We start from the raw sequence: 26216 nt of genomic DNA on the forward strand, positions 1-26216 counted from the left end.
GGCTGTCCTTTCTTTATCATGCCTGTGTTCAAATCTCTTAAGTAACTGAATAATGTTTCAGTCATAAATCACTCAGATGATCCTGCTGCGACTGACAGCTTTCAGTTTTCTTCTGTGCTGCAATGACTAATCTGTCTTATCTTTACTCAGGTTTATTGTCTAATAAGGTGGTGGTGCAAGGATTTAATGTATTCAAATGATGATCTCCATTCAGACAATCTTCCTTCCTGTGATATAAAAAAGCACCACTTTGAGGATAGAAGTTGTAGAACGTGCAGGATAAGGCATTAAGCTACTTTTAATGCTACTACACGCTAATGAACAAATAGGCCTACTTCATGGTTCTAATGCAAAACCTTACATTGCAAAAGAAAAGTCATAAACAATTCACAGGAAAAACTAAACCTCAGGTTCCAAAGTGTTTCATCAAATGATTTTGCTTCCAATTTGCTCCCAAATGTTCTGCACAGTTTGTGTTTTGAGCTGGACGAGGTAATTGTATCAACCTCAGCTTCTATTTCAGCTTCTATTTCTTACATGTTTGAGCTTTTTGGTGCACTGGTTGCTGAATGTTTTTCAGAACCAATTGCTTAACAACGATATAGTCTCTGTTATTTTAATCAAAAAGTATCGTAGCTTAAAAAAACACCTCCATTCAGTCATTTATTTTGCCAAAGGCTATTGTGGGAGTGAGAGAGACTGAAACGCTGCCAATGTATTTGTGCAATTGTTCCCAATGCACAGTGTGCACACTGAAAAAAAAAATTGGCAACTTTCAGCATTGAAACATTGCCAATGTCTTTATGCAATTCAGACAGTGTGCAGACGTTTGCCTGCAACTTTTGGTGATTAAAAACAACAAATAACCCAATATGGGTGACTGTAGGACTTTTTCTGTTGCCGTGGTATCAAACAGGTGTCAATATCTTTTGATTTTTACTAGAGTCAAATCAAAGTTTAACATCCCCTGCAGGGAATAGAGGGCAGGTGGAGATGTGGTGCTGAAGAAGTACATCTCATTTGATATTAACAGTGTCACAGTTGTTGCATTATAACCGATGCTGCATGTAATTCAGTAAGACTTAAAAAGAGCTGTAATGTGTTTATTCATCGACCCTCCTTATTGTCAGAAGTCCTTGTGCTTTGTACTTTGTACTTGTTGTATTTTACTGGACATATTTGAGCTTTTTTTTTTTTCATCTTCTCTGGAATGTTTTTAGTGGATTAGGAGGACTGTGAGTTTCAGACCAACCGCTGTGAAAAACAATGCAGTCAGCCAGCCGGCACAGATAGCTGCCACATTCCAGCAGTGGACACAATTATCAGCGCTACAAATAACTAAGGAGCATAATGAAAGTGATTTGGTTAACGTTGGTGCAGAGCGGCAGATCTAGGAGGTTTACAGGTGCATGATGGTGGAGCACATCATGCACATTTTAAATTCATAATTATAAAAGGAAATGTCTTAAAGGCGGTTTTAAGGCTGTGTAGTTAATTAAGTGATATAATGATGATGTTTTAAAAAAGCTTAATTTGAATGGATGTGATTATGTGAGGGAATAAGACATTGTTATCTGTTCTTATTGTATTGAACTGAACTGAGCCGTTGGTTTGAAGTCCAGTGTTGGACTCAAAATGGCAAATTTAACCTGGGTTAATCATGAAGACCACTGCTGCAACAGAGATAAAGCCAGTGTCCCCATAAGTGCACATTACTAGCAAACTTTGAATTAATACATTCAATTCAATTCAAAGCTTTATTGTCATTTAGTTGTACATACAACAGTAGTAATTTCCACAATTTCCCAGTTTGGGATCAATAAAGTAATTCTATTCTATTCTATTCTATTCAGTAGTGCAAGCAAAATGAGAGAGCGTTTCTCATCAGGATCCAATAAAAATAAAATAAAATAAATAAGACACAATTAAAATACACACACAAACCTACATCCCATGAGTTATCAGTGTAAAATGTCCATATAGCAGCCTGTGAATTAGGTGCTAGTGACTAATCCACCTTTAGGGGGGGGGGGCTAATCAGTCACTCCCTGCTAAGTGCTAAGGCTAGCTTTTTAAGTCAGTAAAATGCCAAATGGAGCAGCAAGAAATTCAGCCAGTCTGACAGATAACTGGAGTAGATCCTGAAGTATGTACTAATTCAAAAATAGACTTTATATCATGAATCCAGAATCACTTTGAATCGAAAATAGAAATCTTGAATCGAATCGAGAAACACCCGAAGATGTCCAACCCTACTTAAAACAGTTCAAAGATTTAACAACTGGAAGAAAAAAATGCTGAAACAAGGATGTTTGGGAATTTGTAGCTACACAATTAATTATTAAAAGTTAAATTTTTCAGTTTGCATTTAATTTAAAATAATAATTTTAAACAATGTTGATGACTGAAGTCAAATTTCTGCTGCAGTTTCAATGTATTTATTATTTTAATGTGCCTCTGTTGTGAGTGTTTCTTAAGTGTCAAAATGAAAATCTAAACGTGTGTCTCCTCGATGGTTTTTGTTCTTGGAAGGACAGTAAAGGAAAGGCAAAGCGAGCAGACGTGACGCTTCTCTCTGCAGCGGTTCAGAGAAGGATTTTCTTCTTTCCCTCTGCAGGTTTTATCAGATTATAAACGATGTATTTGCAGATTATAGGGGACAGTTTGTGTGTGAAGGACTGACCGCTGGGGCAGACAATGTGACCAGCCAACCATTATATGACCTGCTGGATCCCACACACACGCACACACACGCACACACTCACAGGCCGGCATTCACGCTGCTCCTCGGATATGTACTCGTTCACATGAGCGACCATGCATGAGCTGCAGGAACACACACATTGTTCTAGCCGGTGTTGCGTGTTTGTGCAGCAGGTTTGAGGAACAAGATGCCACTGTTATCCCGCAGCGTGTGTGTGTGTGTGTGTGTGTGTGTATGTTAGGATGTATGTGTGTGTGTGAATGAGAGAGTGCGTGTAAAGATATGTCTTGAGAGAGATTCATCCGCTTTAGAGGAACTTGACTCTCGTATCTCCTCGGCTTCTCATTCCTTCATTTTTCTTTCGTTTATCTCTATCACTCGCTTGCTCTTACACACATGTTCGCACACTCAGGACACACACACAAACACACACACACACACACACACACACACACACACACACACACACACACAAACACTCACCCATATATATCTTGCTCTGTGTGTCTGTCGCTCTCTCTCCACAAATAGAGCACTATCTCCTAGCAACAAGGCCTTTGAGAGTGATGTGTGAGATAGATTGGGTGTCTGCGATATAGGGGTCTATGTGTGTGTGTGTATTTGTCTGTGTGTTTGTGTTTCAAAGCCAGGAAGATGATGAAAGTCATCAGAGGAAGGACATTTACTTTGAAACAGGAGTTGAGGAATGAATGCGAGTCGGTGTGGCTCACCCTTGTAAGTGTAGTTATGTGTGTATGTGTGTGTGTGTGTGTGTGTGTGTGTGTGTGTGTGTGTAGTAATTTTCCTGATGGACTGCATTACTCTAGATGGGGCTATTACTCAAAATAAAAGTCTCAATTATTCCTAAAATGCCCCGAACCAACCCTTCCCCCTCCCACACACACACACACACACACACACACACACACACACACACACACACACACACACACACACACACACACACACACAGTGATATAGTGTAGTGCATTATTTTCAGCTGTGCATACTAGAACAGACAAAAGGATTTACTGCAGTTAACACACACACACACACACACACACACACACACACACACACACACTCTCTCTTTTCTTTGCCGCTCTGTGGCACAAAGGTCTTTGTCATTTCCATCATTTGAACATATTTTTCCCTGTTTTATTAGTCTTCATCGAGTACACGGACATTTATAGTTCATTCATCATACGGGCGGGTCAGTGATGTGTGTGTATTGTTTGCTCTGAGCTGCTGTGTGAAAAAGTTTGTGCACACCCACAGCTTCAAAAGATGCATGCTGTCGATTCCCTCTTGTGTCATTTCCAGATGTTAGCTGTGGCTTTTTTTTTTTGGTGTTGCTGTTCTGAGCATATTTACAACAAAAAAAGTTCTTCATCTCTCAAACTGATTTTTTTTGTCTCTTAAAACAAAAAAAAGCTGCTGCCTTGCACCTCTACGGTGGCCCTGAAGTTCAACTGCAAAAACATTTCAGTGAATGCAAAATGTTTTTTTTTTTTCACAAAACGTAAATATATTTGATTACATGCTGAAATATTTCATGTAACAAAAACATTTCATGAAGCACAAAAACTTTTTGTGGAAACGATATGTAACCACGCTATAGGAAACTGTCTATGTCTGCAGTATAGCCTTTATGAACAGGGAATGATGATTTTTGCAGTAAGGGAAATGGTTTGGCATTTGGATAAATTTTGTTATGCGTTTAGTGAACGGTTGATATTGTCCTTCAGGGCCACCGTACACATTGTTATTTTTTAAGTATTTATGATTTTACATCAAAGTGTGAAATGAAGTCTATCCAGACATTGCTTACCTTTTCACTTCAACTCCTTATTCAAATCTCTAATCATCCCTTCTTCAATATGAGACTCTAAACCCAACGCTGCAGACTTTATGTTTAGGCTATATATTATAATTAAATTTTTCGCATCACATTACGAGAAAAGATTTACGTGTTGACTGTCCAGTCTGCAGATTTTCACACCAAATCAGAAACATGAAATTCACGAATGAGTCCTTTGTGTGAACTTTAAAAAAAATGCTTCATGTGATTGTCCACTAGAGTGTTTTTGCCCTCTTAAGAGAATTTCTTGCATGAAAAACGTAAACAGGAACCTTCATTGTGTCTTGATAAGCTTCTTTGCGGCCCTTTTGTTTTCTCTGTTTACTAAATCAGAGCTCTGTCTGAGGCCGAGCTACGAGACACCCTGACCTTTCCTTCTCTCCACTTTTCCCACATAAAGCTTTTATCATTCCTCCACATATCTCTTTTTTATCACTTCCATTCATCCCAGTTTACATGAGGCTGGAGGTGAAAAAAGCGAGGGAGGGGGCTGAGTGATGAGGTGATCGCTGACTAGGTGTTTCTTATCAGAGACAGAATCCAGATGGTTTGCAAACACACCTCCTCTTCACTCTCTGTTTACCCCACCTCCTCCTCCTCCTCCTCCTCCTCCTCTTCCTCCTCTCTCCTCAACTCCTTCCCTCTTTTTATCCTCGAATAGTTTCCATGATTTGTTTTTCCTGGAGATTCCCAGTGTGACCGGCACCGCATAAATCGGCCAGCACCTCAGATAAAAGCCGTCCGTGTCGGTGATTATAAAGCCGTTATCCGAAGGGCTGCACTCTCTGGATCACTGTCAGCTGCATGTGTTACATCATGACAGCGCTGTAGTAGCCATCACAAGGCGTCGCAGGAGAAAATGCCGCAGAAGAAGAACAAGAGAAGAAGAAAAATGTCAGAATGCATGCGGCGAGTGGAAGCTTTGAAAATGATGTGAGTGAATCTTAAGGGGAATCTCCTCTCTTGCTGCAGTTTCCTTAATCATCCAGTCCAATATAAAACAATCTATATATAAAGCACTGGGGTGTTGTCCCATTTGAATAATTAATGTCTATGTTTGCCTCACAGAGTGAGCTACAGTTTCTTTTTATTTACACGCTGAAAAAAAGAGGCCCGAGTGATGACAGGACAAGACAGAAGCATGTTGGAAACTCGATCAACACATACTGTAACCTGTGGAGTTAAAATACTTCAGTTTAAAAGGAGAATTAAGACTTTAATGAGACATATCAAGGCTAATGTTGTGTATTTATTGATTTATTTAAAGCTTTATCTAACCAGGATGCACCGTAACATTCAGTTTAGTTATTTTTTAGGAGACCTGGCTGAGAAAACAGGGGTTTTATGAATTTTCATCTTTAGTACGATTCTCGTAAAAATCCATAAAAATATTACAGCAGCAGAAATAGAAGAGCTACACACCCATTATTGTTTATAGCCTTTTTTTTTTATTGCCAAGATTTGCTGTCAAACTTCTGCATACCGTCTAAATTGCTCAAGAACGTCGGCAGCCTTTTTGCACCTTGGTTGTGTTAATTCAGAAAGCTTCACCTCTTCTGTGTCCCGTCTGGTTTTAAAAGACATAAACGTAACTTTTGCGTCTCTATGAGACGCTCAAATGTCTCGAAAAACATCTGTATTTTCTGATGTGACTTTAAATGGACCTCTGCTCTCTCTTTCAAAGCAGCAGCAGGTTTAAAACACGACTGAAGATCTGAAGGTTTCGTAAAGCTTTTTGAAAATAGCGATCATTAAAATAAAAGAGATTGTATCATTTTGAAAACATGTGGTTTCAAAAACGACATCATTAGGGGGCCCATGATAGCCCGGAGGTTAGGTTTCAGCCAATGTATGGAGGCTTCGGTTCTCCAAGCAGGCGGCCAGGGTTCGAGTCCGTCATTACATTTCATTAACCCGTACTCTCTCGCCTGATTTCATTTAAGTATTGACCTAGGAGTCAATGTGCTCCATTTTCAAATCTATTTGTGGACTTTTTGTGCAAAGACGTTTCACTAATGTGACGTCACATACACGAGCCGGGTGAAATCCCACAGAAATCTTTTTTTTTTTGTGCTCTCTCTCTCTCTCTCTACTTCTCTCTACCTCTACCTCTCTCTCTCTCTTTTGGTTGAAATGTGATGAAATCTGAAGTTTTTTAAAACTTTGGTACTTTCGGATTTTGTCGATCTTATGTGAGTTTGTATCGTTTTAAAACACAACCGATAAAGTATTGAACGTTTTGACTACCATGACACCTTTCAGAGTTACAAAAATGATCAAGTAGAGAGTTATTTTTTAAATATAAAATTATTATTACAAATGAATCAGTACAAAAAAGAATTTAAAAAGAATCCAGTCCCTCCGCTTTTTTATCAGGGCTTTGAACTCTCAAACACAGACATATTTAGTAACTCACACACACACACACACACACACACACACACACACAGAGGTCCCTTGTCTCACTCTTTTCACGTCTTATCTGGCTGCTCGAGGAAATGAAGACAAACGATGTGACGGGAAAATGAACCATGAGCACCTGGAGGTGTGAGTGTGTGTGTGTGTGTGTGTGTGTGTGTGTGTGTGTGTGTGTGTGTGTGTGGGCGGGGGAGGGGGAGGGGGAGGGGCGATTAGAGACAGAATATGTGTGTGTTTACCTGCTGCCTGCCTGCATGTGCGTGTGTGTTTCATCTGAGCGTCCTGCAGGGAGTCATTCCTCCTCTTTGTTTTCTGATGAAACCAAACAAATGGAGCAGCTCACAAACAATAATTGTGATAATTTGGTCAGCGTGGTCGTGTTTCCTGACAGACAGATGTTTGGGTGGTCATGTAACAGCTTCGTAACAGCCTTACATTCCTCCTGATGGGAATGATGACTGAAAGCTTTGAATAAAATTTTTATTGTGCTAAAAATGTACACAGAGGCACTTTAAAAAAACGACTTTATGAGAGGAAAAAGAAAGGAGTTAAAACTCACACATACTAATTCAAAAGAAAAAGTTAAAGACAAAAATAAACAAACAAATGAAACAACGAGAAACAGCAGAGAGGAGCGGCTGTAAAGGGAGAATCACACAGTCTGTTGATTTGTGTGTGAAATGTCAGACAAAACTGAAAAGTGTCTCAAAGCCAAGTGAGGGAGCATCAGAGAGAGAGACAACCGGAGACTGAAAAGAAATGAATACACGAAAGTCTACACTACAAGACATAAATCTGCAGAAGCTTCTCCGTTCAAAGAGCAAACACACTTAACCTCGTGTCCCCGTCATGGTCAACCCCTCCTCCCCCCCCCCCCCCCCTACGTCTCCCCCCCCCCCCCCCCCCCCCTTCTTCCTCCTCTTGCTCCTCTCCATCTCTTTTGTTTGGTCGTGTCAGGGTCGAGGCGAGGTCACCGTCCCAGCAGGCCGCAGGGTCGACTTACAGGAAGTGTGTGTGTGACCTGTGCTGACATATGTGGTTTGGTTAATGTGATGTTGTGGTTGTTTCACCTGAAGACTGATTGGGGTGTTTATAGCCGACACACAAACAGACAAAACGGCACTTTTCACACACACACACACACACACACACACGTGTGGTTTTATTGAGAGCGAACGTGATGAGAGACTCTAATCAACAAACAGTCTTTCATTGTTGTCATTGTGATTTTGATGAAAATTAGCTCATTTTTTAACCAATTTCCACATTTTTTAATTTGCACAATTTAAAAAGAAAAAGAAACGTAGCTGGTAATGCACCAATGTATGGGTAGTACAATGGTATCATCGGCATATAATGTAAACACTGATGTCAGTAGCTGATGGGTTTGTGTTGTGTGGCATCGATTAAGTGCTTCCAAGCTCGTACACCTGACTGAGAAGAGGGGTTTTTATGGGGCAGAAGAAGTCACCTGTTGGACAAACTCTGATTTGTTTTCGGGGTCAAACGTGAAAGAAAATGTCGGCAGTGTGGGAGTCTTACAGCGTCTCTCAGAGGCGCAGCTTGTCAACAGGCAAGGCAGGCAACCGCTTGGGGCCCATTAGGGAGCCCCCGAGGGCTGACAAACTTTAAACCACAGCAGTGGCTCAAACTGTGCAAAGTTTGTAATGACAGCTGGAAACTCATTCTTGCTAATGAAAATAAATAGTCCACAAACTATCTGTGTACTGTACTTGCAGGCATAGCTGAGTTTTACACCAGCCTTTTTTTAATCCGTTGTTTTGTGTCTGTAAAGTGACAATGTGTTGTAGTAACCCAACCAAAACATACACAAGTCTTAAAGAATGCTCCTAAATCCTGGATACTGTAAACATAACCAACACAAATCATGAAAGTTCTTAATTTAGAGAGCCTAATTCCTCGACATGAGTCATTATAACCTCCTGCTCCCTCGTCTCTTTTTCTCTTTAATTTACCTCTCTTGTTTTGTCTCTGTTTAATTTCCACTGATTAGTTTTCTAATTAGATTGAGAGCTATTGTTTCTCAGGTAATATTCAACACATGCTCTGTGTCGAGGTTTAACGCTACAGAGAGATATTACTATGAGTTGATTTAATGCAGCCGAGTGTTTCCGGTCACTCCTGCTGGAGTTAAAGCTTGACTGACAGCTGATGAATTCCGATTGTTTGGATTGTTCACATTACCATGATGGGAAAAAAAGAGCGTGTAGGTGTAACATGCAGCTGCAGTACAAAAGAAATTACTGTACTTTGTCCTCTCCAGTAAGGTCTTTGATTGTTGAACTGTAGAAAGAAGGTTTTCTTTCTTTATCTCACACATTGGGTCCATTAAGTATCTAAATCCATCAAGTGAGGAAAGGCACCAATTTACCATCATTTTAATGCACTGTGAGCGTGCACACTCCCACACTGTACTCACACTGTACGCCTGCAGAAAGAATCAGAGCACCAGAGCGTAGTCCAAGGCCAGTCGGAAATTAAGTTCCATTTTACATCTCCAGCAGTCAAACTGCCGTCACTAATTTACTGCCATTGTGGCACTGGCTTCATATTCATACATCACCACTGATTTGCAAAATTATGTCAAATTAGGAGTAAATGGTGCATGTGGGCAAGTATTTTGTTTCTCAGGGGATGGCATCATATCCTGCCTCTCCACCACTGGTTTAAATCTTTCTGCACACGTTGCACATGAATAAAAACGATCAAGCTAAAGACTCGAAGCTGAATTGGAGCCACTGCTGCAGTTGAGTCTTGTGCAAAGTGAAGAATATGTCTTTATTTCATCACTTCCCTACAATCAGACTACTACAGAAAGTGTCCACTCATTAGCAAAAGCAACATGTTTGCTTTGCTTTCAGGCTAAATTGGCTCCACTGAGAGCTCATTGCTATTCTTTGTAGCTGCTGGCTAGCGCGAGCAGCTACACTAGCCCGCAGCTTCACAACCCCTCGCCAACTGGACCATTCTCTCATTCTGGGAACATGCAGTCTGACTGTGGACGGTTATTTCAGGATCCAGCCCCGGGGCTATACTTTGCAAAATATCTTGCTCTGCCCTTTTCACCACAGAGGGACCGGAAGCTTTGACCCTGCCCATGGGCTCATGGCTCGCTTTGGGGTAAAGAACCAGCACCGTCGGCTGTTCTCTACGGGCCAGCGGCTCTCTGACAGCTGATGTTTTGTTAAAGAATTCAAGCATCACCCGAAAGCCGCAGATAGAACTGTTTCTCTCGTAGCTCTGATCATAAAGACACAAGAGTAAGGAAGATTGATAAAAGAAAACGTGTGAAAGTACGATTTTAAGATCCGTCAGGAGACCAAGATAACAAACATGCACAATCAGATAAGAAGCATCTTGTAATTACATTTAATAATTTTTCTGGCATTTTATGGAAGTATTTTTTCAATCTAAACCTCATTAACCTTTAATGTAAGTGACCCCAAAGTGTGGCACCGAAGCAGAAATCCAATAACACATGACCATTCCTTATTTCTTGACTTGACCTGCAGACTCTGCTGGATCTGTTTCTTCAAGCTAATCTAAGAAAAACGTTCCATTGCAAAGAGACTCCCACAGGGGTCGCTGAGATTGACACACAGCTACGCCCGTGGGAGTCTCTTTTGTAGATTTTGTGCGACACACGCAACAATTCTGACTCACAATCCCATCATGCTCTGTTTCAGCAGTGCAAGAATCAGTCAATGTCAATCTCTGCTTTTTACTGGAGCCTGAAGTTAATCACTTTGTCTGACAGCTGCCTGATGGCAGCAGGAGAGGATGTTTAAAAAAGAGAGAGCACACAGAGGGGGTACTAGTGAGTGCAAATGTAGCTCATACAGACACATCAGTTAGATTTACAGTCTGTTTCATAACCAGATAAAAGCTCCTCACGGGAGCTTTAAGTGAAAATATAGAAGCATTTGGATAAGTTTGGTCAAAGATTAAAAAAATATGTACATTCTAGAAGTCAAAGGAAAATATATTCATGGCTTTAATGTTTCAGCTGGAAGTGCTGGAGCTCATTTCATGTACTTTTTACACACTGCAGGGTGCTTGAATCTACTCAATAATTTTCAGTTGTCTCAGGAAATGTTACTCAAAGAGCAGGTCTAGGCTGTACTCTACTCTCTACTCTACTCCGGAGCCGTATTCAAGCACGCACTTCAGGTAGGCAGTCCCCGAAATATATTGCATCACTGGAAAAACTTCCTTTTAACAGGCAGACACACTGAGCAATAAGTGTGTTATTAATTTGCTGATTACATTTGTTGATATGCTAAAATCTCAATGGTTTAAGTACAACTCTGAGGTATTGTTGGCAGTGTAAATGAAAACATGTTCTTCTTGTAAGTCAAAATAAAACACCTCAAATCTTGTACCATGGCACTGAGGAACTTCATTAATTTCCACCTGCCTGCAACAAAAGGAAAACACTACGCATGCAGTACTGAATATGAATAGTCTGGTAGTGAGTAAAGGGGATATTCTTGTGCAGGAAACCCTCAGTGCGTAATATCGTTGTGTAACCTTGCACTCACAGCTGAGTGTCTGCTCGGAGCTCTTGCGAGGCTCTACTTGAAATACCTCAAAGTGTTTTTGATGAGACACGCTGCTCAGCCAGCCGACACTCGGTAACACTTTTTCATCCTGTCGACGTTTCAGATGAATGATGGAGTGGTGCGCCCTCGCCAGAGGGAAATACTCTTTTTTTTTTTAAATACAGTCTTACGTAAGAGCTTCCTCACAGTGTCACATCTCATTTGTCCGGTCTCTTTTGCCTTTGTTTCTCTTGTATTGATTCCTCTTGAAAGACCAAAGCTAACTGATGAACGAGTGAACCGTATTAATGAACAGTGGGAACACGAGCTCTGTGGCTGCAGTCAGTATCAGTTGGAGTTCCTGGGAGAAGGTTCCTGAATATTTTGGAGCACTAGTAGTGACAAAGAGGGGTTCAGAATAATCATATATTAAGCAGCACTAAACTGTGCTCATGTGCACTCAACACTCTGCAATCTGCAGCTCTTTCTATGTTTCATTAATTTGACTGGAGCAGCGCTTTGCGACGACAGAAAGATGTAAAGAAAGAATGTAGCTCATCCAACATGTCCACACTGTGAGTGTTGTAAAGAGCCACCTTGCATTCTTCTCTTAAAGGTTATTCACAGGCGTTTAAAAGAAGCTACCTGCAGTGATTGTGCTTTTCAGAGCCGAGCGCACACCAACACTCTTTAGAGAATCCACAACTGTGACACAAAGAAGAAAAGATGTTAAATTCTCAGTCTGACTTTTAAACATAGAATTTAGATTTTTATTCTCAAAATGTAACTTTTATCTCACAATTTTGACTTTTTCTATCACAGAATTATGACTTAATATATTTTAATTTTGGCTTTAGTCAGATTCCTTGTATGTATTAATGTACCTGGCAATAAAAAACAATTCTGATTCTACATGGAACTTTTTATTTCTTAATAATGACTTAATGTCTCACATTTTTAAATTCTATTTCTCATAATTTCAACTTTAAATCTCAAAATGATGATTTTTAATCATTGTGACTTGTTTCATCTCGTTATTATAAATTAATATTTCTTAATTTTGGCTTGTATCTCATTATGACACCTTTTCTCATAATCATTTGTCTCTTATCATTTAGATTTCATTACTATTACTTTCTTTCTCATAACTTTGACTTATTTCTTTCTCAAGGAATGTCTTTATATTAACCATTTTTCAATGTGCATCAACAATTAATCATAAAAAAAAACAAAAAAACCAGAAACGTTTCAAACATTCTCTCGACTCTGACTGAATCTGAATTCAGTGTGTGTGTGTGTGTGTGTGTGTGTGTGTGTGTGTGTGTGTGTGTGTGTGTGCCTGCAGCGTGTGTGTGTGTGGTTTTTGTGCCCACTCAGTAGGTTAATGGTAGCAGTGAGTTAGCTAAAGTCAACCAATTAAGCTGACTTCCATGTGTAGAGAAACACTCCAACCTCTAACCCAGCTCACACTTTCTCACACACACACACACACACACACACACACACCCTCTCACACTCAGCCACTTTCAGCCTTTTTTCCCTTTTTTAATTACACTCTCTCAGACAGGTTTATTTAATTTATGCGTTTCATTTGAATATGTGGAGCAGCCGAGTGGATACGACCGAACTACAGTCTCAGGGTGTAATTACATTTTCTCCTGTGGATACAGACATCTACGGAGTGAGCTGACTACGACTAAAATCACTGTACAACTTCTCTCTTCCTCTTTCTGTACACCACTCTGCACAAACAGACACCTACACACACACACACACACACACACACACACACACACACACACACACACACACACACACACACACATGTCCACTTGTCATCCCCGGCTGGTTACTGCTGCACAGAAGAGCTTTTCTTCTCTGTCTTTTGCCCTCTGTGTGTGTGTGTGTGTGTGTGTGTGTGTGTATGTGTGTGTGTGTGTGTGTGTGTGTGTGTGTGCGTGGTGGGAGTGTGCATGTATTCACATAGCAGGGCCGTGCTAATTTGTTTGCATTCCCTGACACTCTGGCCGCTAATTGCCCTAAAACTTTGATGTCTTTGAGGGATTCCTGCAGCGTTGTGTTGTTAAATTGTTACACCTTGAAAACAAACTAATTCACAAACAAATCCAGATTGTAGATTGCATATTTAGGATTTAAATAAAGACTCAGCTGAGGTTTAAAAAACTCCAATTGAAAATCCGCTGAGTAAGGTTTGTGAACGTGTCTGCATCAGAGGATATTAGAGACGTTTCATCAGCTCAGGCGATAGCATGAGGGGAAGTTTAAGAAAGTTCACACTCACAGGTCTGAGCACATTTATGTGTTCAGGAAATCTTAAAAACATTTAACTGTTTTTTCTTTACAACAAACCTTTGTGAGAAGCTGCTAGGGGTCATTCGTACTTGATCCTGTTAAAATTGAGTATATTCAAAAAGTTTTGATTCTTTTACCAGCTGAAAGCTAAGACTTCAGTAAGTTGTTTGATTGTCGATGATGTTTTTACGTCACACTGCATGCCACAGACGTGGTCGTGGTCCAGTCTTTGAAAAATGTCCACATTTACACAGCAGCAAAGGTTGTTCAAATTTGTGTGATGTCAGAAAATCAACCAATCAAGCACTTTGAAATGATCAAAATGCAGATGCAGTCTTAATAATCTATAAAAGATGTATACACTTCAAATACCTTTAAGGAGAGTCACAAATGATTTTGAACATGTTTTGCATTTAGAGTTGTTTTCTAAAGCCTAGCAGGTTACCCCTATAATTATTTTCTGTTCACACATGCCTCTCCCAGCAGGAGATTTTTATAGTTGAGGCGGGACATGGCGTGGAAAGGACTCACTAATCTGTTAACTGAATTTATCACATCAAATACAAGTGAATTAGATGCTAATTGCTGGAGAAGTTTCACAAAAATCAAGTATTGTTTTAAATGGCCTCATTGACACAGCTAATACCTGAACACAGCACTGAAACAAACTAACACTGATCGACGCTGTGGCAGCCGATAGTATCCGATGGTGTGTGAGCAGCAGGGTCAGACCACTGTGATGAGTTTTGGGCCTTTATATGATGCTGCGTGTAACGGGACGTAGTTCCACTATTGAAACGAGCAGAAAAGAAAAGAGTATGAAGCAGTTTCATTGCGTGCATGCTGATTGCATCAGTTCCCTCGCTGGTCATTCACACATGCAGCTCATCCATGTGCATGTTTTTGAGGTACAATCTGATGGAAATACTTGTATTCTTTAACACAGTTTGATATTGTTATATAAACTGTTTGTTTTTATTGACTCACAGGACTTTTTATTTAGGTTGTACAGATTGGTGCATTTGACAATTCTTCAATAAGTACCATCACAAAGACAAAATACCTGCAGAACAAAGGAACAAAGGGGTAAAAAAAAATCTGTGACACATTTTTTTGTGGCAGCTCCATCAGGCAGCTTTATCATCGACAGCCTGTTTTTTTTTTTTTTTTCTAAGAAAGTCTCGATGTTAGCGGGAGATTAAGTCTTTAGTCTCAGCGGAGATAGTTGTCTGACTTTTCCTAATATGGGAGAGAAAAGCAAACGCTGAATGAGTCACTCCGGTGTGTTTCCGTTTCACTTCGGCTCCTGAGCGGCTGCAGCTGCCTTAGGTGTGCTCTTAAATGTTTGTTTCTGCATTTTCAGTCATAAATCCCTTCGTTTTTCTCACCCCTGAAACCTGTCTCACCGCCTGCAGGCTAATTGCCCCGGAGAGTTACAGCTCACCATAAAACCGCTCGGCATTGATGAGCGCTGAAACCAGGCTACTCATCTCATTCTGTTGTGCTCCACACACATTGTAAGAGAAACATTGAGGTTAAAAAATGCTGTGTTTTATCCATCATGTTCTTGAGTGTGACTGTCTGCGCGCATGGTGCCTGAATCAGGACTAAATATCCCCTTTCAGTCACCATACGGTCTGCTGACAGTAGGACTGAAAGCGGGGATTATAGGATGATTCATTTTTGCATGATGCACCATAACTGACAGACATGCTCTAAAGCTTTTACCCTCATTTAAACATGTATAGTGACTGATTTTGAATGCAACACTCTTATATATGTGTTTTACTTGATCAGGAATCTTTTCAGAACTTTACCTTCTAACTCCTCAAAATAAATCTTCACATTTCAAACAGTTTGCAGCTTTAAAACATTTCATTTCATACAGTTTCAGCCTTGTGCTCATTTCAAATCAGTCTCCCATCATTTCACCGCGGATGTTTTCTAAATATTCTTTTTCTTTTCTGGAGACGAGATGTGGAACCAAAGCAGCACCACGGCTTTTTTGTCCCCTTTTAAAAGCATTCATTAATTAGTTTGATGAAAACATTAATTAAAAAAAGTTGCATTTGAGTGAAATTAAAAGATGCTGCCATGTCGTTTGAAGAGTAAATGAAAGACGTGATTGTTTGTGGAAAAGCTTTTTTAATTCATCACATTTCCATTATTTGTGCTGCCGGAATGTCTGATTGATTCAGCACTATGCAGCGCGTAAAAATGGATTGAAGATGTTCTTTGTGTTGAGGTGTTCAAATGACGGCTGTATTTGACCTATTTGACGACTCTCATATTCACAAGCTTGCTTCATAAAAATACCAGGAAATAGGACAGAGTGATCTGAAAAATGTTCAGTATATCTAGCACTAGCGAGCGACAACCTCTGGTGTTGATAAATGAAGCTGATACAGATGTAGAAAATCCTGCAGTTCGTCAAGTGTCCACTTGAGGCTGGCTGCAGCAGCACAGGGAGTCACATGCACACCCATTAAAAAAAGCAGATTTTTAATGCAGAAATCAACATGTTTACAGCCTGGTTCAAAAGACAAAATAGGTCTGATTAGCTCATGTCTCCATCAGCACACTATACAGAGGTTTAATTTTTTGACAACTTATCCATTTTTGATTTGATGAAGGTTTGATGAAGATAAGTGTTATTCATGATAAAAGGTGGATCTGACCTGATTTTTCAAGAGGTTTAAACCCGCCTCAGCTCCAGCTCTCAGCCTGTCGTAAGGTTGGCTTAAAGTTAGGGTGAGACAGCATTTCCAGCATGGAGACAGCCACCAATGGCACTCAAAAGCCCTCTAAAGTAACAGACGGGTGATGTCACTCATGCTCTTTAAAATATAATTTAATATTCCCTCTTGCTTCCGGCATCAGACGCTTAAGTCGGGCTGAAACTTCCTCGCAGGGTCCAGTGGAGGCATCCTACGAGGCATTTAGTTGTGTTTGCAAAACATGAAGCAGCTCAGCACTGAGAGTGTTTCTCTCGCCAGAAGTCTTAATCGCTTTTAATGAGTCCAAGAGAAACAACATAAATTATGCATTTGGGTCATGGGCAGAGGAAACTGAAGAATCACACGCAGAATTAGAGGCGATTAACCTTCCTGGGTTTGCAGCAGTGATAGTGTTGATTGGAGATAAATGCAACATTTATTTATAGAGGCGAGGCGGAAAGAGCAAGCAGGCTGTTAAAGAGAAAGACAATAACTTATGACATCAGAGTCAGAGCTGCTGTGACTTCATCCTTTGGTTTGTCAACTACCTTATATTCAGCAATTTAATCCAGTGCCATGATGCTGTTTATATTGGGGGGAGATATTTGGACAAAAGTTTAAAAGTTAAACTTTCTGGTGGGGCTGGCATGTTCTGGGTTCCTCTTAGGTACTCCTGTTTCCTCCCACAGTCCAGAGACATGATCATTAGGGTAATTAGTGACTCAGAATGGCCCGTGGGTGTGAATGTGAGTGTGGCTGATTGTCTGTCTCTAAATGTCAGCCCTGTGGTTGACTGGCGAACAGTCCAAGGTGTACCCCTCCTCTCTCCCAATGGCAGCTGGGATCGGCTCCAGCCCCCTGCGACCCCAAATGGGAAAAAGCGGTATAGAAAATGGATGGATGTATTTAAGCCCTGTGACTTAACTGGTGACCATTACGGGGTGTGCCCCACCCAATGACAGCTGGGATCGGTTCCAGTGACCACGAATGGGACAAATGGAAAGAAAATGGATGCAGGGCTGGATGTGCAATTCAGGCCTTGTTTTATTGACATTTTTCATTTGTTTGCTTTTTATATCCTGAAACCATAGGTTTATCTGGACTTATCAGGTGTGTATGACGTAAATTAAGTGTATTGAGATATCTCTAATTAGTCATTAGGATCCACCAGCTAAGATTTTTTGCAGTGTGGAATGTTTTATTTATTAGTCTGTAGAAGCTAAGAGAACTTGTTGAACATAGCGGCCCAATTTTGCTGCTTAAAAAAGGAAACATCATTCCTAACTCCCACACACAAGCATTGATGGAGCTAGCAATCAAGGTGTTGTTCTCATACGGCATAGAAAGATGCTAATTAGTGCTAACATGTAAATAAAATAATGTTAAAATGTGACTGGTTGTCCAAAGTGAAGCTCAGACTTGTTGGACGGTCAGTTAGTACAATGAAGCGCAAAGCAAGACAGATTATTTGTCTGATCATCACCTGAAAAAATCTCAAAAAGTCTTCAACTCAGAAAACACAGAGGCCACGCCCCTAATTCTACATCACTGTAAGCCTTAATATGAAGTAAAGAGGTGAGTTGTATAAATATTCAGCCAATACAGGTGTCATGCAGAGAGAAATTAGCTAGACATGTAAACATGTTTATTTTTGCTGTGAAGTTGGACATGTTAACATGGGGCTCCATGGGGATTGACTCACTTCTGGTGACAGCCTCTAGTGGACACTTGAGGAGCTGCAGTTTTTGGCACCTGAGCTTTGGCTTCACTTTGCAGCCGGAGAGTTTGCAGCCTCTTGAAGATCCAGTCTGCCTTCAGAGTGTTGCATGAGGCCACACATGCAGACAGCTTTGTTTTTCATCAGTCTGAGTTTTCTGAGTAACAACCTCAAAATGACTCTCTCCTTATCAGTTTATGAACAAAACGTCTGTGTGTGTGTGTGTGTGTGTGTGTGTGTGTGTGTGTGTGTGTGTGTGTGTGTGTGTGTGTGTGTGTGTGATTGTGTGTGTGTGTGTGTGTGTGTGTGCGTGTGCTCATACAATCACGCCTTGTTTGCCTGATACTCCAAAACGTCTTTTCATATTTCTGTAAACAGCTTGGCTTCTGTTAAATACACACAAACTCACACACAAATCCCCGCACACAGTCCAATGAATTCACATCAGATAAGCAGAGAGGCAGGAGGACACACTGCAAGAGAGAGAGAGAGAGGGGGGAGAGAGGTAGGACTGTAAGGGGCGAGCGGAGCAGTCCTGTCCACAGACGTGCTGGTGGATTTTCCAGTGAACGGACAAAAAGCACACATCTCTAAAGTGAAGGCAGGCCATCGCCGTGGAAACGGATTAGTGACCTTAATCATAGCAAGGTCCCACTCAGGTACACTCTGCGGTTGTGTGTGTGGTGTGTGCAAATGTGCTATTTGTGGGTACGTCGAATAAATCCGAGCGAATGCATAATGAGGTTTAGTGGGTATGTGTGTGTGTCTGTGTGTACAGTGTAGTCAGCATATTGCTGCATAAACAAAAGCTGTGTGTGTGTGTGGTGAATACATTCTGCATAGTAAACACCTAAAGGGCGCGTGTGTCAGTAAATATTAGGAACAAAGGGGTGTGTTTAGAAGCTAAAACATTGAGCCTAACAGTCTGATTTGAAGAGATAAGTGGATTTATGACTTGTTGCTAAAATAAATCCTTAGACTAAGAGCTGTGAGAAAGGCAGTGGCTGACAGGAGGTGCTTGTGTTTGTTCTGTTGTGTATTATAAGCAGTGCCAGGTTAAAAAAGAAAAGAAAAAGGGGGACGTTATAGGTCTGCAAAAATCAGCTCTAACTTGTGGGTCAATCAGATGTTATGACATAACAGCAGATCCTGAAATAGTCACACATTTATAATTCATTGCATCATGTCCAAAGAGGTGGGTTTCCCTTTTCTAAAACACAGACCCCCTTCGATCAGGTATATTAATCTTATCAGGTACATCTTCAGGACCCAGCCAACACCTTCTACTGCTCACTCAGGATGACTTGCTTCCACTAATAACAGATAACTCAGATCTTAGGGACGCTATCTTTCCTTTAAATGGGCTGGTGTTTTTTTTTTAAGGCTTTATGCATTCCACATGTGCCCACATTTATCTCACTGTCCCATTGCTCAAGCAATTGGCGGCATTGTGGCGTTTGATGGCGTTAGCATCTGAATCAAGTGTTGATGTCGCCCTCCCAAACTGAATGCTGTGTGACATCGTCAAAAGTAACCTGAATTAAGTCTTCTATTAAATAAGCTTTACCTTTTCTCATTTCTCTCCTTCATGAGCCACCTGATGCATTCATTCTCTTAAAGTGCAGTATTGCAAGCACAGGGAAGAAAATTGCTTCTAAAAATGTTTTTCGGTCACAAGAGACAAAAAAAACAAGAATGAATGCAAAAAGAGGGGAGGCAGAAAAAATCACACCCAGCCTGTCTGATTTCTCTCTCAGCATCAAATACCTCCTGTTTCCGGCAGAATATTAACCTCTATTTCTGTTCCTTTTCTCGCACACCGTGTTTTATCAGCTCCCCGGATACTGCCACACAGATAGTCACATTCCATGCAACAATATACCTCTTTTTTTCCTGTGTGTGTCTTTAATGAACAATCAGTGTTTGTGCCTGTGTTTCCAAGTGTGAAGTTGTCAGTGTGTCCTTGTCTGGCTGCTGCCTGGTGTCTATGTGTGTGTGCGTGTGTGTGTGAGCGTGTCAGTGAGAGAGCATATGTCTGTGATGCGTGAAAAAGAGACAGTTTATTGGAAATAGAAGAAGACACAGCCAGAGTGCAGAAGGAGGTGCAAGAAGGTAAAACAGTGTTTTAAGGCTAAGGTAGACGCTGGAGATCAAGGGCATTCATTCACTCATTTATACTTAATCACAATGAGGGAAGCTTTGAAGGGATAGTCTCACCTGTTTGTGTTACCTCAACAAGCAGCCCTAAACACAAACAAGATGTGTCAATGCTGGGATGAGCTTTTACATTTTTTAAGGGCTTGCTGCCTGTCTGCAACTTAATCCCATTTCCTTTACTATTCAAAAATAAGAACTCAGATTTTCAACACCTCTTACAAAAGGTGATTCTGACAGCACAGGTGTTTAACAGAGTTTATATAGAGTTCATTTATATGAAAGTATGTCTGGTATATTTTTAAGGATTTCTTATCTTCTAATCTGTTTTACATTCATGCTAATGCATTGGAATCTCCCTCATTGAAATCATTTTCAACCTCATCACAGCATTGTAGAAAAATTGACTGTGCATCAGGGATAGTTTCCTAGACTTGTTCAAACATCACTTATCAAACACAGACTTTGTTGATGCCTTCTCTTTTAAAGTCTGTCTCACCTGTGGTGTTCCTGTTCCGCAAGGTTCCGTCCTCGGTCCTGTGTTTTTATTTGTACATTCTGTTATCTGATAATATCAGACATGAAAGGCCAGGTATAATGTTACAGTGATGACATGCAAATATTATGTGCAGAGATAAAGGACTTTTTTTTTTCATACTCTCCATCAAATTCAAAAGACATTAAAAAACGATGTAAAAGACAAATCTAAAAAAAACGTATTTTGTTCCCTCAAACTTGTTCCCCATGGTACCCAAACATATTGGGTCCCTGTCAGTCCTTGTACGAAATGTCACACCTGCAGCCAGAAACTTTAGTGTGATATTTGGGCAGTGACCTTTAGTATGAAAAACAAGTTATTCCATCATGTTTTTTTATCAGTTGGAGAGGATCTCAGAAATTCAGATATTTTTTTCTCTGTCTGATCTCTAAAAGGTCATCTCCGCTTGTATTATTTCTCAGTTAGATCTTGTAGTTTGTTCGTGTTTTCAGGGAAAAGTCTAAACACAATCTCACAAGATATTATCAACTCTGTATATATGTATATATATATATATATATATATATACTGTATATATATCGCCCATTTACACCAGTTGTCCCTGACTACTTATGAAGTCTTTAAGTTGCCTTATCTCATCAGAACATGGACACAACCAAGTACCAACTTCCCTTGTTGAAAATCAAAGTTAAAGCAAAAGTGTAAAAAGGTGCAGTTCCACAAGTGTCCTCTTGGGAAAGTCTTCAAAAACCCAGGAAGTCCCATTAACACCCATGTTAACCTGCCCATTTCACCAGCAGAAATAAACATGTTTACAGCCTGGTACAACAAGACATTTTGGTCTGAATAGTTCACCCTCTGTACACACTGTACGGAGGGTGAATTTTTCTTTAACTCAAAAAGTTTTATTTGATAAAGGATGAGAGCTATGCATAGGGGTGTTACTGATATGACTGCAAATTGTCACATTGTAATTGTTTGTCAGGAGGCTTAAGTCCTGCCTTAGCTCCACCGCTTTGTCTGTTACTACATTGACCAACAATAAGTTTAAGATATATTTTCAATGTGACGACCACTGTCATTGGGCTCCAACATTCCCCTTGACTCACCAACAGGTGACCTCACTGAGACTTTGTGCATGTTTTTTTTAAGTCTCCAGACAGGACACATCATCCCTTCTCTGATATAACAATCTTTTTGTGTTTTCTGCTCATCTCAGACCTTCTTACTGCTTTTGTGCCGAATTAAAGTTTCAATTTCTGAGTTAGAATAGTGCCAGCAATTATGATTACTCAAAACACATTTGTTTGTAGCATAAAAGGATTTCCCGTCTAACACTTCCAGCCAAAACACATCAATACAGACATTAGATTAGAGTCGTCTCCTTACAGACGATGTCTGCCTCTCTGTGGCTCTGCAGATATCGGAAACTCTTTGTCACTCTTTTGTTTGTGTTTTTTTGTTGTTTCATGGTGGACACGTAGAGTCCAGTATTCTTGTTCGTGCTCGTTTTCCAGGAGTTTGTCATGTGTGAGCTGCCAGGACTCGGCCTTGTTTACTGTCAAATCAAACAAAGAGCTGACTCTGAGCTGGTTCAGTGACTTGATGAATCTTGTTATTCAGTGTCAACATGAACAGTATTGCTTAATGGAGCTTTAAATTACAGGGTCTGCAGGGTGGTGTTGTCATGATAGTTGGATTCTCATGTCTTTTCCAGCGCTACATTTAATACCTAAAGAGGATTTAACACTCGAGTGCCACGACAAATAAAGACACAGCATCCAACTGGGACACAGCCGAGGTGTTTGACAGTTTTATAGCAACCTTTCCACAAAGATTATGTCAGTTCTGTGTCTCTGTCAGCTCTGTACGCCAAGTTGTTCATAATTAGACGAGTCTTGACACACTTCCAGGATCATTTGTTGCTGTTGCCATGTTTTCACCTGTTTGTCTGCCTGCTGTAGTTAGAGCCAGACTGATGCTCTGTTTACTCTTCCTTATGTGTTCACTACTCAACCATCAGTAGTGGAGTCAGATCCTTGCATGTATAAATCTGTAAGCATGACTGGTTTAATTACAAACATCAGTCCATCTCCGAGGCTCCTGTGAGGACATTTCAGATTGTGTCGTTTTTAGTCTTTGGCTGCTATTCTGCTCTTCACACTGCACCATCCTACTACAAAACCACATCAAAACAAGAAGTTCAAGGAATGACACTAGAGTGGACTTTAAGGCATCATAGCTTGACTTGTTAGGCATATGACTATGAGGCTGTATTAAACATCTGCAGTGACAACATGCTGTGCAGAAACACACATATACTGTACAAGCATTAATGTGTCACATAGCTGAGCTCTGAACCCTTTCAGTTGGTTAGCATGCATGCAAAAAGTTTCAGTTTTAATACATAATTCATGCTTGTTTTTCTGTCAGTCATCCCTGTTGCTCCTCGTCATGCTCTCAACTGAATGTCTGCACAGCTGCGGGCCTCAGTGAGCAGGAAAGGGAGGAGACGGACTGAAAGGGAGTGAGACAAGGAGAGCTGATGACTGTGAGAAAAAGAGCAGAGGAGAATACAAGAGAGAAGAGTGTAACCACAGATCAGGATCAGATTTTAAACTGTCAATTAGGCCGAGTGACCAGAAAAATGTTCCCTGACGCCACCCCCTCCCGCCCCGTGTCTACCTCGTTTTCTCTCCTCCTCCCTGCTCGAGTAGCTCAGAGGAATGTGAGCTCATTTATTAGACATCAATACCGCTTTTCTCCTATTTAGTACAAGTTTTTTTCAGTTTTTTTGTGTCAGTTCCAAAGACGACAGACTGCTACTTAGAGCTAGTCTTATTTTTACCTGTACAACTGCTTTTGTTCATAAGCCAGCATTTTGAAAAGTTCAGCCTCTTCACTGTCATTCTTATGAAACATTTGGTTTCAAAGAAAAAAGGATACAAAGACTGAGAAGTGCAGCGAGGTGAAGAAAATGAAGAGGAGCTTCAAAGAAGGGAAGATGGAGGAGATGAGCGGTACATTTGGTAAATGTTATGCAAAGCTCATATAGGGACAAAGCACATAAAGAAGAAAAAGCGGTGTAAAGCAAGCAGGATGAACGCGTCTTTGCTTTGTTGGGAGGGCGACATTTCTTCTGAGAGCAGAGAAAGAAAGAGAATAAACCCTTTCATTCAGAGTCACTAAAAGAGCGAGGCCACAAAGCAAAAATGTCTGTTTGGACAATTTTATACCACCAAAACAGAAAGAAAGATATCAGTGTGTTTGAAGCGTTGAAGCGACATATCTCCAAAATGGAAGTTTAAGAGGAAGAGGAAGGAAAACTGTACCGTTCTATTTAAATGCTAATACACCAAAATTATCTGTCCAGTCAACTGTGTCCTTTCTCTTTGTCTTAATCCTTAAATTAGCATGCAGAATTTACATAGACAGCCCTGTGGATGCCTCATAAACACATACACACACACACACACACACACACACACACACACACACACACACACAAACACGCACACATCTTTCAGGAGACCTGCATGTGAAGTGACAGCAGGGTCAGCGTTGGCATTTTAACTGCTGACCCATTTGTCTGGCTGAGGAGCATTCTCTTTGTCTGTCAAACACACAAACACACACACTGTCAATGTGTGTGTGTTTGTGTGTGTGTGTGTGTGTGTGTGTGTGTGTGCACGGCTGCAGCATCCACAAAGAAATCAGTAAATAAAAGTTTGATCTCAATCCGAGCTCCACATCTTACTTCCCTAACTCTAACTCAGCACTCTGGACTACATTTACTGAGCGAGAGATGAAGAACTTTGTTTTGCATCCTTTCACAAGTGTGCACAAAACCAGAGCGTGTGTGTGTGTGTGTGTGTGTGTGTGTGTGTGTGTGTGTGTGTGTGTGTGTGTGTGTGTATGAGTGTGCCTACATGACCCCAGGGTGCATCACTTCATATTCCTTCCGTTCAATCAGTCTTGACACGAGTAGAATTAGATGGAAACAAATCAAACAATGGACGTAGAGCTCATAAAGGGCTGCCTGTGTGTGTGTGTGTGTGTGTGTGTGTGTGTGTGTGTGTGTGTGTGTGTGTGTGTGTGTGTGTGCATGCATCTTCTCACTGTGAATGCTTCTCTGCACAGCTGATGGATTATGAGGCTTTGGGGAGGAGTGTATATCTGGCCCGGTATCTGGCTTGAGGGAGTGTACCACAGCCTTTTTTCAGCCCCTTCATATGTTTGACCAGCGTGACCTATGTAGGTTTTCTGAGGCTAGTGTTGTGTTTTTATATCCAGATTAAGTTATTGTTTAAGCCTTGCAACAGTCGTACAGATTTTATTACAGGATCGTTAAGGCTTTTTTCAGTGACTGAATATGGACCTGTGAAAACTGGCACTCTCAGATAATCGGGAAAACAAATGGCGACGTGTCTGCCCTCCTCCTCTTCTTCCATGAAGTGTGTCTGGATGAACTGTCCTGCTGCTTTCTGCTTTAGGCTGAGCAGATCCCAGTCTGATGACCTGTTAGTGAGGATCAGTAGGATTTCTCTGATGGACACCAAATACCGGTGTTCTGTTTCAGCTGTTGAGCTCCTCCATCTGTCTCCACTGAGTGACAGCTTCACTGTATCTAACACGTCACACTAAAGTCGGCAGAAAACTGTCTTACTACAGCGCTATGAACACAATAAAAACAGATTTTACTGAGATTTCATGACAATTAACATTCCGAGATGTTGCTGAAATAACTACATCAGGATGCTGATTTGTTATAAAGTCTGAATTCACGATGTGTCAGCCCTGTCTGCAAGACGACAAGGAAACAAATATAAAATGTCTGTTTTTTTAATGGAGTTTGGTTTAGCGGTTTTGGATGCAGTGTGCAGACAATTATGTGCCATCTCCACAGAAATGTAAAAATTGCACAGCTTCAACTTGTGCTACAGTACATCCAAATGACGCACACTTGGTGCTTCCATTTGCTTCATTGCATTGACTTTGTACAAACGTTATCAGTGTATGTTGCTCACGTTTGTTCCACACACATCTGTCATTCTGAATAATAGTTTCAGTTTCAAACTCTGTCCTTTGGATTTTTCAATGCGACAGGATGATTTGGGGACACATTTAAATTTATATATATTTTTTTTATTTTGTACCAAATTAAAACATATCGAAAGATATTCACAGCCAGGAGCAGAGGTTTAACGGGAAAAGAGCTTTTAATAAAGTCATCTTGTTCTGACCTCTCTGCCCCGACTGCTCTCAGCTTCA

The 26216-nt window shown here is 40.7% G+C and overlaps 1 protein-coding gene across 5 annotated transcripts in view; it reads left to right on the forward strand.

Annotated features, from left to right (window-relative positions):
• The window catches only part of tenm3 (teneurin transmembrane protein 3), a 318509-nt gene that overhangs the window by 122562 nt on the left and 169731 nt on the right, over positions 1–26216 (forward strand). The gene's annotated exons all lie outside the window — the stretch shown is intronic.

The sequence above is a fragment of the Labrus mixtus genome, chromosome 2, assembly GCF_963584025.1.
Source record: "Labrus mixtus chromosome 2, fLabMix1.1, whole genome shotgun sequence".
Classification (NCBI taxonomy): Eukaryota; Metazoa; Chordata; class Actinopteri; order Labriformes; family Labridae; genus Labrus; species Labrus mixtus.